At 41.2% G+C, this 10406-nt stretch overlaps 1 protein-coding gene across 3 annotated transcripts in view; it reads left to right on the top strand.

Annotated features, from left to right (window-relative positions):
- The first annotated feature begins 96 nt into the window (after window positions 1-96).
- The window catches only part of LOC134294934 (uncharacterized), a 37664-nt gene continuing 27354 nt past the window's right edge, over window positions 97-10406 (top strand). For 2 of the 3 annotated variants that reach the window (XM_062966834.1, XM_062966833.1), the window contains exon 1: window positions 97-311. The gene's annotated coding sequence lies outside the window, so the exon portion shown is untranslated. Of the gene's footprint in view, window positions 312-4849; window positions 5096-10406 lie in introns of all 3 variants that reach the window. The other variant, XR_010001542.1, reaches the window with a different exon arrangement.

Raw genomic sequence — 10406 nt, 5'->3', positions numbered from 1 at the left:
AGGAGGCGGGACGTTGCGGGGGAGCGTGGGAGAATGTCAAGTGAAGCGACCAATGGGCGCTCGAATTGGATATCATGGGCGGAGCTTAAACCCGGGAGGAAAAGAGGGAGGCGGTCCGGAGTGGTTGACTGACAGATAGAATGGCGAATTGAAATGGGAGGATGGGCTGTTTCTCAGAAGTTTCCCCCCTTTTTCCTGGGCGGAAGTTAAGGGTTTCCATAGAAACCAATACAGAAATTAAAACAAGAGACTGGGTACAGAGTAAGCACAGAGACTAGACTGTCTGAGACTTCTAAGGGACCAACAACTGGGTGACTTGATTTATTTTATTTATTTACTACATTTATTTACTACTTTCTCCCCTCTTTGGAAGAACTTTATAATTCCCACAGCCTTACCTTAAGAAAGTTCAGGCCATTCTTGGGGATCCATCTCTCTCAGAATATTTTTTTTGGTGAATTATTATCATCTGGCAGGCGGTACAGGGTGACAAAGACAAGGACAAACAGACCTAGACAGCTCCTGTCCTAGATTTGCAACTGTATGGAACTGTATGTTTTTTCAAGAACCAACTCAAAACCTTCCTGTTTATACAGGCATTGAGAAAATTAATCAGGAATGACAGGAATATCATATATGATGGCCTGGAGTAGAGTGAAATATATGTCTGGATATGATGCCTCATGAACTGGAATGTATACTGTAGTTGTTGTTTTTTTAATTTGTTTATCCTATTTTGTATATACAGTAGAGTCTCACTTATCTAACATAAACGGGCCGGCAGAACGTTGGATAAGCAAATATGTTGGATAATAAGGAGAGATTAAGGAAAAATCTATTAAACATTAAATTAGGTTATAATTTTACAAATTAAGCACCAAAACATCATGTTATACAACAAATTTGACAGAAAAAGTAGTTCAATACGCAGTAATGTTATGTTGTAATTACTATATTTATGAATTTAGCACCCAAATATCACAATATATTGCAAACATTGACCACAAAAATGGCTTGGATAATCCAGAAGCTTGGATAAGCAAGGCTTGGATAAGTGAGACTCTATTTTATTATGATTATGATTATGATTATTATTAGTATTAGTAGTAGTAGTAGTATTCACACTGATGTGGCATTGGGGGCTGTGCGGTGGTGCTGGGAATGTGGACGAATGGGGTGTTGTTTTGTGGTGTGTGCTGGGAAGATATTTAATTTTGTTGTATAATGACAAAGTTATTCTATTCTATACCTGTGGATTAACCACCTGTAAAAAAAGTTAGGCCACTGTAATTAGGGTGTGGTGGTGAATGCAATGGGAGTAGTATATAGGTTGTAGTTCTACTAAGTTTGATGAAAGTCGTTGAGGGATGGATGATGGTTTGGAGAGTGTGTTGGAGAACTGCTGCTATGAGTAGTGAGGAAGAAGAACCTGTAAAGTCTGTATATTTTGTATATACAGTAGAGTCTCACTTATCCAACATAAACGGGCCGGCAGAATGTTGGATAAGCGAATATGTTGGATAATAAGGAGAGATTAAGGAAAAATCTATTAAACATTAAATTAGGTTATAATTTTACAAATTAAGCACCAAAACATCATGTTATACAACAAATTTGACAGAAAAAGTAGTTCAATACGCAGTAATGCTATGTAATAATTACTGTATTTACGAATTTAGCACCAAAATATCACAATGTATTGAAAACATTGACTACAAAAATGCGTTGGATAATCCAGAATGTTGGATAAGCGAACGTTGGATAAGTGAGACTCTTCTGTACTTTGTATACTGCTGCAACAAATGAGAAAGAAAAGCCTTTCTGCTTATTTGGGAAAGAACAAATGTCTATGTGTGTTTTGTTGTTCGAGGAGACGGCAATTGTCTTGGTTCATTAGCTGGTTCATTACTTGGTTCATTAGCTGGAACTAACAGAGTCAGTTCCACAAGAATAGGAATTTTATGACTGCATAAGAACCCCTGACATCTCCTTCTCTGGAGGTTTTGAAGCAGAGGCTGTATGGCCATCCGTCAGGAGGGCTTTGAATGTATTTTCCTGCATGGCTTGATGAGTTGGACTAGATGGTCCTTGGGGTCTCTTTCAGCTTTATAGTTCTATGAAAACTGGAAGTTGTTATACTTTATGGAGGCAGACTGAAGTTTTTAATTAGATTCAAGATTCCATAACATGGAGCCATCATGACAGTTCAACTGGTGTCAAACTGCATTAATTCTATAAGGTAGATCAGGCATGGACCAACTTTGGCCTTCCAGGTGTGTGCCGTCGCGCCTGTGGCTATAACTCTTAGCAAGAGGCATGGACGTGACATCTTTCCCCAGGGGATTGCTTCTTGCCCTCCTTTAGGGAAGCTGGAACTCCCAAGGATCAAAACACTGTAGATAACTCAAAACTGGTTTTATTGTTTCAAAGGGTTATCCCTTTAAGGCAATAAGCTGGAAGTTTCAAAGGGGTAAAGGAAAATATACATTACAGTCATCGGTTGTCTTGAGTCCAAGGAGCTCTGCAGCTGAGAAGCTTTTCCAGGTCCCTCTTTCTCAATGGCTGTGAATGCCGGAGCAATCCTTAGCCTCAGTCCAAATGGCCTATGTTTGAAGACACTGCCTTCCTCTGGTGCCAAAGAACTGATTTGAAGGCGCTTGAGACTCCTTAACGTCCAGGTTGGTCTGAACATGAAGCATAAGTCTCAAGGGTAAGAACCTCAGAATTGGTGCTGAGAGGTAGCTTAATCAAGGGCTTTTAGAGCCAAGTCTCTCACGTCCATCTGATAGAAAGCTTGATGGTGGAATGAAAAAGGAAACACTGACCCACTCCAGGAAAGGGTGGAGTCAAACAATTGAGCTGAGGGAGCAATATAACTGGTGCAAACAACACTGATTGACAGCTATAAATAACCAATCAATCCAACTACATTTACAGCATAAAGGCAAAACCAGGCATGATACAACAATTCAACCTGGGGCAGCTAATGACTCTGAACAAAAGATTCCCCCAGGCCAGGATGTGAGGCTGGGAAGGCCATTTAATGCTAACAAAGGTGATTAATGACAACATTCACACTGGCCTCCAACAGACAAGAGTTCTTCCCCCCACCCAAGAACTTCCACAGATATATAAACCTTCCTTGCTTAGTTTCTCCACACCTCACAACCTCTGAGGATGCCTGCCATAGGTGTGGGGGAAACGTCAGGAGAGAATACTTCTGGAACATGGTCATACAGCCTTGAAAACACACAATCCTGTGATCCTGGCCATGAAAGCCTTCGACAACATAATGGCACCATGATGTCTTCACTCCTTTATTGCTGGTCTGACTTTGCTCTAATTGGACGAAGGCATGATGACCCTCTGGCTATCCCTGGCAAGTTTCTCTTAATTAGGCAAAACATCCGGCCAATTGTAGGAGCAAATGCACGATAAGAGGATCACTGCAAAGCGTTAGTAGAGCGAGGAGGCAGACTGCAGCCATCTTTCGAAGAGGAAGCAAGAGGCGCTTGGTGACAGCATGTGCTTAATTCAGCACATGATGCACCAGTGACCCAACTGGGGCTGAGTCACAAGTGAAAGGCATCAATTTCCCCAAATTGGCTGAAATCATTTTCACGTCATGAAGGCCTGTGGTTTCTCTTATGTCCGTAACAGCCGGTAGGCTGTTAAGAATTGTGGAAGTCCAAAACACCTGGAGGGCCCAAGTTTGACCATGCCTGATCTATCCTATAGAATTAATGCAGTTTGACACCACTTGAACTGCCATGGTTCCATGTTATGGAATCCTGAGAGTTTGGTGAGCCATCAGACTACTTTGGAGAGAAGGCTTAAAACCTTGTAAATCTACAGCTCCCATATGTCCATAGCTTTGAGCCATAACAGTTAAAGTGATGTCAAACTGTTGTGGTAATCTCTGAGCTGTTAGACTCAATTTAACCCTCTGTGGGGGAGATTCCACCAAAAATCAGCAGAGTAGCAAAAGCAAAAGCTTTCAAATGCAACAGTTACTTACACGGGGCGAGCGAAGAGAAGCCTTTGACTATTTAGGATTGCAATGGACTGCAGAGTCTCAATAAAAGTTCAAAAGTATTTATTCAGGTAAAAAGAACTCCATTGTAGATAGAAAGGCTTGGGAGCAGTCTAGTCTACTCTAGACTGGTTTCTAAGGAAAAATAAGAAAGGAAAAATAACAAACATCTAAATAGTTACATCTTGCCAGGAGAGATGGCAGGACGTGTTGTTAGCTTGAAGAACAAGGGGAGAAGAGAGAACCAAAATGGTTCCAACCTCATGGTCCAGTTTATTGGGGCCATAAAAGACATTCTGACCAATGAAAAGTTAGTGTCCCTGGAGATTCACATTTCTACTAACTTCAAAGTAAGGGACGTGACGTGAACAGTATAGAGTGAAACACAGTAAAGCCTGTCTAGGCATGCTTTGGAAACAGGGAAAGGATTCCCTCAATCTAACTCTATCATCTATCTAACTACATCTAGACTTGAGTAGTCCAGGATGATTCCCAACACAAACTGCATTAATTCTATAGTGTAGATGTACACAGTTTTGGCCACATAGAAAAAATGACAATTGAAAAGCACACCATTCATCATGGAAGCTTTTGGTTCTCCAGCAGCTTTATAATCAGCCAAAAACAAGGCCTATGTTTTATCTTTTTTTGGCTGTCACTTAAGATGGACTGGGGAGATTTCAGTGCAACCACTTTCCTTTTTGGCTGTATGGGGCCGAGAAACAAATGGCGATAAAAGGCTGAAAATAACCTTCTAAGCCCATTAACTGTAACCTTGTCTATTTCCTTCCCGCTCCACACCTTTGCCTGATGAAGACACCAGTGAGTTGATAGTGTCACGTAACAGCTGAAAAGGCCAATGTGATCCTTGGCTGCATGAATTCCTAATGTCTCAGTCGAGGGAAGTCATAGTACCACTCTATTTTGTTTTGGTTGGATCTGACCAGAAATAATCCTGCGTCCAGTTCTGGGCACCAGAATTGAAGGAGGATATTGACAAGCTGGAACGTGTCCAGAGAAGGGCAACGGAAATCATCACGCATTTGGAAACCATAAATCCCAGTGAGTAACGGCTCAGGGCGCTGGGGATGTTTAGCTCAGAGAAAAGAAGGCTGAGAGAAGGGGACATAAGAGCCATGTTTACATATTTGAAAGGATGTCATATTAGGAGAGAGCAAGCTTGTTTTCTGCTGCTCTGAAGACTAGGGCACGGAGCAATGGATTCAAATGGCAGGAAAAGAAATTCCACATGACCAGTTTCGAAAGGAAAGGGCAATGTAGCATCATTTCTATGGTGTGTGTGTTTTTCTTTGGAGAGACTTACCAGGCTTGAGATGTGCCTTGTGCAGTGGAGCATGAAGGACAGGCAGCAATGACACAAATCGCATGGGACAGTCAGCGGGGTCAAATGGAGCATGCTCTGCCCTTGTGGGTCAGCACAGAAGCCGATGCCACCCAGGGAGCACGGATCGGCAAATGCAACTGAAATCAGCCACTGGTGCAAATAAGATCCTTCCATAATTACAGAGGAACTTGAATCAAGTAGTGAGGATAGTTATTCAACGGGATCCATTCCATTTGGGCATTCCTGATGCTGGGAAAGAAGCATCGACTTTGTGGGAGATGCATGTCTCAGTTGCAAAGAGATTTGAAACAAATGAAACAGCTCCGCTATGCCTAGCCATTCCCTTTGTTCCTTTTGTTTTCTTTCCACGTGTTTTCACCTTATAGGAAAGATGTGTCTAGCATGCATGAGGTTCTCCCCTTGGATCCCATACTAGTGGGATATAAATGCAATTAACATTGTAAACCTATTGTAAGCTCGATTCTTGGTTCTCATCTTCTTCATCATCATTGTTTATGAGATTTTGCCTTCTTCAGGCCCTTGGCACCCTTCTTTTGCTAAATGCAAAATGATAGTTGCTTGTTTTAAAATCTGAAAACCACATTTTGCTCCATGATTTGGACTCCATGCTAAAGGATCTCATTGACTTTTCCTTCTGAGGTTCTGCTGGTCCAGGACCTGCCCACATTGTGCCCTTTTATTGCCCAGTGTGGTTGGCATCCTGTTAGCAATGTAGTAGTGCAACTAAATACACTAAAGCAAAATGCCTTTATTGGTAAACAAAAATGCACAAACTATATCATGCAAACTTTCAAAGATTCATCGGAGTCTTCAGCAGACTCACCTGGAATAATATGGTGCCCAGTTCTGGGCCTCACAATTCAAGAAAATGGACAAACTTGAATGTGTCCAGAGAAGGGAGACCGAAATGGTCCAAGGTCTGGAAACTATGAATCCCTCTGACCGCTGGCTTAGAGATTTGGGGATGTTTAGCTTGGAGAAGAGAAGGTTGAGAAGTAGACATGAGAGCCATGTTGAAATATTCAAAAGGAGGTCCCATTGAGGAGGTAGCAAACTTTTTTCCTGCTGTCCCGGAGACCAGGGCACAATTGAACAATCAATTCAAACTACAGGAAAAGAGATTCTGCCTAAATATATGTGGAAGTATAATCACGGGACCATCAATTGGCAAACTGGGGCAACTAGAATCTTGATGGAGCTTGGGGAGATGGTGGCGGGGTATAAATAAAGTTTTATTATTATTATTATTATTATGAGGATTATGGGACAACAGGGGAAAGAATTTGGAAATATCTGCAACTCAAGAGAAAGCAACCGAAGCAAAGTTTTCTCCTCCTGGCTGAATCATCTCCAAAACTTAGCATGGATGGTATCAAGGATAGAGAATGTATGGAATTTCCTATGGAGTTACAGTATGACCCCCTTACCTACAGATCTGGTATCTACAGTTTAATTTGTCCATGTCTGACAAAATATGCCCTCTGCAAGTATTTTCTATGTCCTCCAATACAAGTCTGTGACATTCTTGAACTTGAAGTCCATCATTTCAATGCAGTTTGCAAAGTCTGGAAACCTATCTTCCGTGGGTATAGGGTCCATACTGTACATGATGTTGTGGTAATCTCTGGGGGAGATTCCACCAAAAATCAGCAGAGTAGCAAAAGCAAAGCTTTCAAATGCAGCAGTTACTTACACGGGGCGAGCAAGAGAAGCCTTTGACCATTTAGGATTGCAATGGACTGCAGAGACTCAGTAAAAGTTCAAAAAGTATTTATTCAGGTAAAAAGAACTCCATTGTAGATAGAAAGCCTTGGGAGCTGTCTAGTCTACTCTAGACTGGTTTCTAAGGAAAAATAAGAAAGGAAAAATAACAAACATCTAAATAGTTACATCTTGCCAGGAGAGACAGCAAGATGCTTCTTGTTAGCTAGAACAAAGGGAGAAGAGAAAACCAAAAAAAGGTTCCAACTGCATGGTCCAGTTTATTGGGGCCATAAAAGACATTCTGACCAATGAGAAGTTAGTGTCCCTAAAGATTCACATTTCCACTAACTTCAAAGTAAGGGATGTGACGTACACAGGATAGAGTGAAACACAGTAAAGCCTGTCTAGGCATGCTTTGGAAACAGGGAAAGGATTCCCTCAATCTAACTCTATCATCTATCTGACTACATTTAGACTTGAGTAGTCCAGGATGATTCCCAATACATGATACATTAGTGATTTCAAATTCTATAGAAATGAATGAGTCAACAACCACGAGATACATGATTCTAGTGAAAGAGTTTCTGCATCAAATAAGAATGCCCAACCGCTTCTGGAAGGTAACTAACATGTACCCACGCCACTCCCCGGATGTTGTAGAATTCATCCATTCCTTATCCTTTTGCATTTTGGACATTTTATTCTAACCCTAAGCCACCCTGATAACCTGCCGGGGTTGGCTGGAGGCTGTCCAAATGCTGAAACAAAACATAAAAAAAGCCTAGCTGCCACTCCAAATCCACTCTCTAATCCAGGAATTTGCATCTTTGCCCCTTGCGGACAATAGTTTCTCTGTGTTGCGGAGCACAGTGTGCCAAACCTTAAAACTGGATCAGATCTTGTTGGGAATGGATGGAGAAGCAGCCAAAGTTTGTACAGCTGGACCGGAAAGGGATGAAGATTAAGTTACGGTTATTTCTGTGGGCTGTTCAGAAGGCCAATGACCTCCTTTTTCCAGTGATTTAAGCTGGATAAGACTGAAATGTAAAGGGAATAAGGCTTCCCTTACCTGATCTCCTGCTGGACTGCAGCTCCCATCATGCCCAGGTATCATTTATATAAGGTGCTTTTGCTTTGATATCTTCAAAGCATTCTTCTTTTTCTTCTTCCAGAAATTAGGTGGGATTGCTGGTCTCTTGACATTCTCAACTCGTATAGAAAATGTTACTGTGTTTAGTAGATATATTAAAGAGGTAATTGGTCAGTTGAAGAGGTATTAAACTGCAATAATCATATAGTGTAAGGACACATCTCCAGATGTTCCGAAAATGGTGGTTTTTTTATTAATGGAAAACCCTCGTTCCTTTTGCTCCTTTTCAGGGGGCAGATTAGAAGTAAAATCTAGTAATTTCTGACATTTCTAGTAATTTCTAATTTGGCCAACCAAAATAAATACATTCATCGATTTGTTGAATCGTACTGGTTAATTTTGAGGCCTGTTGATTCTATAGGTTTGGCATAATTTGTTTTCTAATCAGTCGGTTTATAGCTTATCATTGTTTTAATAATTGTAGGGAAAGTTTCACAAAGGCAGCTCTTGAATCTGGCAGAGAAATATTGGCTGTGTCTACACTGTAGAATGAATGCAGTTTGTGTTGGGAATCACCCTGGACTACTCAAGTCTAAATATAGTCAGATAGATGATAGAATTAGATTGAGGGAATCCTTTCCCTGTTTCAAAGCATGCCTAGATAAGCTTTACTGTGTTTCCCTCAATCCTATTTACGTCACATCTCTTACTTAAGTTAGCAGGAATATGAATCTTCTGGGACACTAACTTCTCATTGGTCAGAATGTCTTTTATGGCCCCAATAAACTGGACCATGAGGTTGGAACCATTTTGGTTCTCTCTTCTCCCTTTGTTCTTCTAGCTAACAACAACACCTTGCTGCTCCTCCAGGCAAGATGTAACTATTTAGATGTTTGTTATTTTTCCTTTCTTATTTTTCCTTAAAAACCAGTCTAGAGTAGACTAGACAGCTCCAAACCTTTCTATCTACAAATGGAATTCTTTTTACCTGAATAAATGCTTTTTGAACTTTTACTGAGACTCTGCACTCCATTGCCATCCTAAATAGACAAAGGCTTCTCTTTGCTCACCGTGTCTAAGTAACTGCTGCATTTGAAAGTTTATTTTTGCTACTCTGCTACATTTTTGGTGGAATGTCCTCCACAGAGGGTTAAATTGAGTCTAACCACAACAGTTTGACCCCACTTTAACTGCCATGCTATGGAATCTTGGAGGTTGTAGTTTGGTGAGGCACTTGCTGTAGTTTAGTGAGGCTATAGAATTGTGGGATTTGTAGTTTGATAAGGTATTATTATTTTTATTTATTTACAGCATTTATATTCCGCCCTTCTCACCCCGAAGGGGACTCAGGGCGGATCCCATTATATACATATAGGGCAAACATTCAATGCCCATAAACACATCGAACCGAGACAGACAGACAGACAGACAGACAGACAGACGCAGAGGCAATTTAACCTTTTCCTGAGGGGATGTTCGATTCTGGCCACAGGGGGGAGCAGCTGCTTCATCATCCACTCTGACGGCACTTCCTCATTCCAATGTCATAAATTAGTTAAACTTGCTCCCCACTTTTATAAGTGGTACCTTATTTGCTACTTGATAGATGCAACTATCTTTCGGGTTGCTAGGTCAGCAACGAGCAGGGGCTATTTTTTATTTTTAATTGACGGGTGCTCACCCCGCCAAGGGCTGACCTCGAACTCAGAGTGATTTATTGCAGCAGGCTGCGCCACAGCCCGGCCCCAGGTACCAGTACTCTCTAGCAGAGAAGGTTAAAGATCTTGCAAAACTACAGCTCCCACAATTGTCAAAGTTACTTTATAGTTATATAAACCTTCCGGAAGAATCTGAAAACTTGGATGTTCACAGGTGCTTTCTCATAACTGATAATTGATTGTCCATGTGCTTTACCTAGGCCTTGGCCATTCCATGCAATTTATTACCTTTAGTCATTCCCACCCCTAGTCACTGAAGAATATGCAGTTTCAGATTTCCATTCCCCTTAAAATGGTCCATGGCCTATGGTGCCTGACCACAGATTGGGATTACTGTCTATGTTTTAAGTTATGTTAACTTTTGCAAGATGTGTTATTATATTGTGATTTTATTGTGTTGCTGTTTTTATTGATGTAATACTGTTTTGGGCTTGTCCCAGTATAAGCTGCCCCGAGTCCTTTGGGAGATGGAGTGGGGTATAAACAAACTTTCTT

The sequence above is a fragment of the Anolis carolinensis genome, unplaced genomic scaffold (assembly GCF_035594765.1).
Source record: "Anolis carolinensis isolate JA03-04 unplaced genomic scaffold, rAnoCar3.1.pri scaffold_34, whole genome shotgun sequence".
NCBI lineage: Eukaryota > Metazoa > Chordata > Lepidosauria > Squamata > Dactyloidae > Anolis > Anolis carolinensis.
The sequence above is the reverse complement of the archived record's forward strand: the minus strand, read 5'-3'. Positions and strand labels throughout refer to the sequence as shown.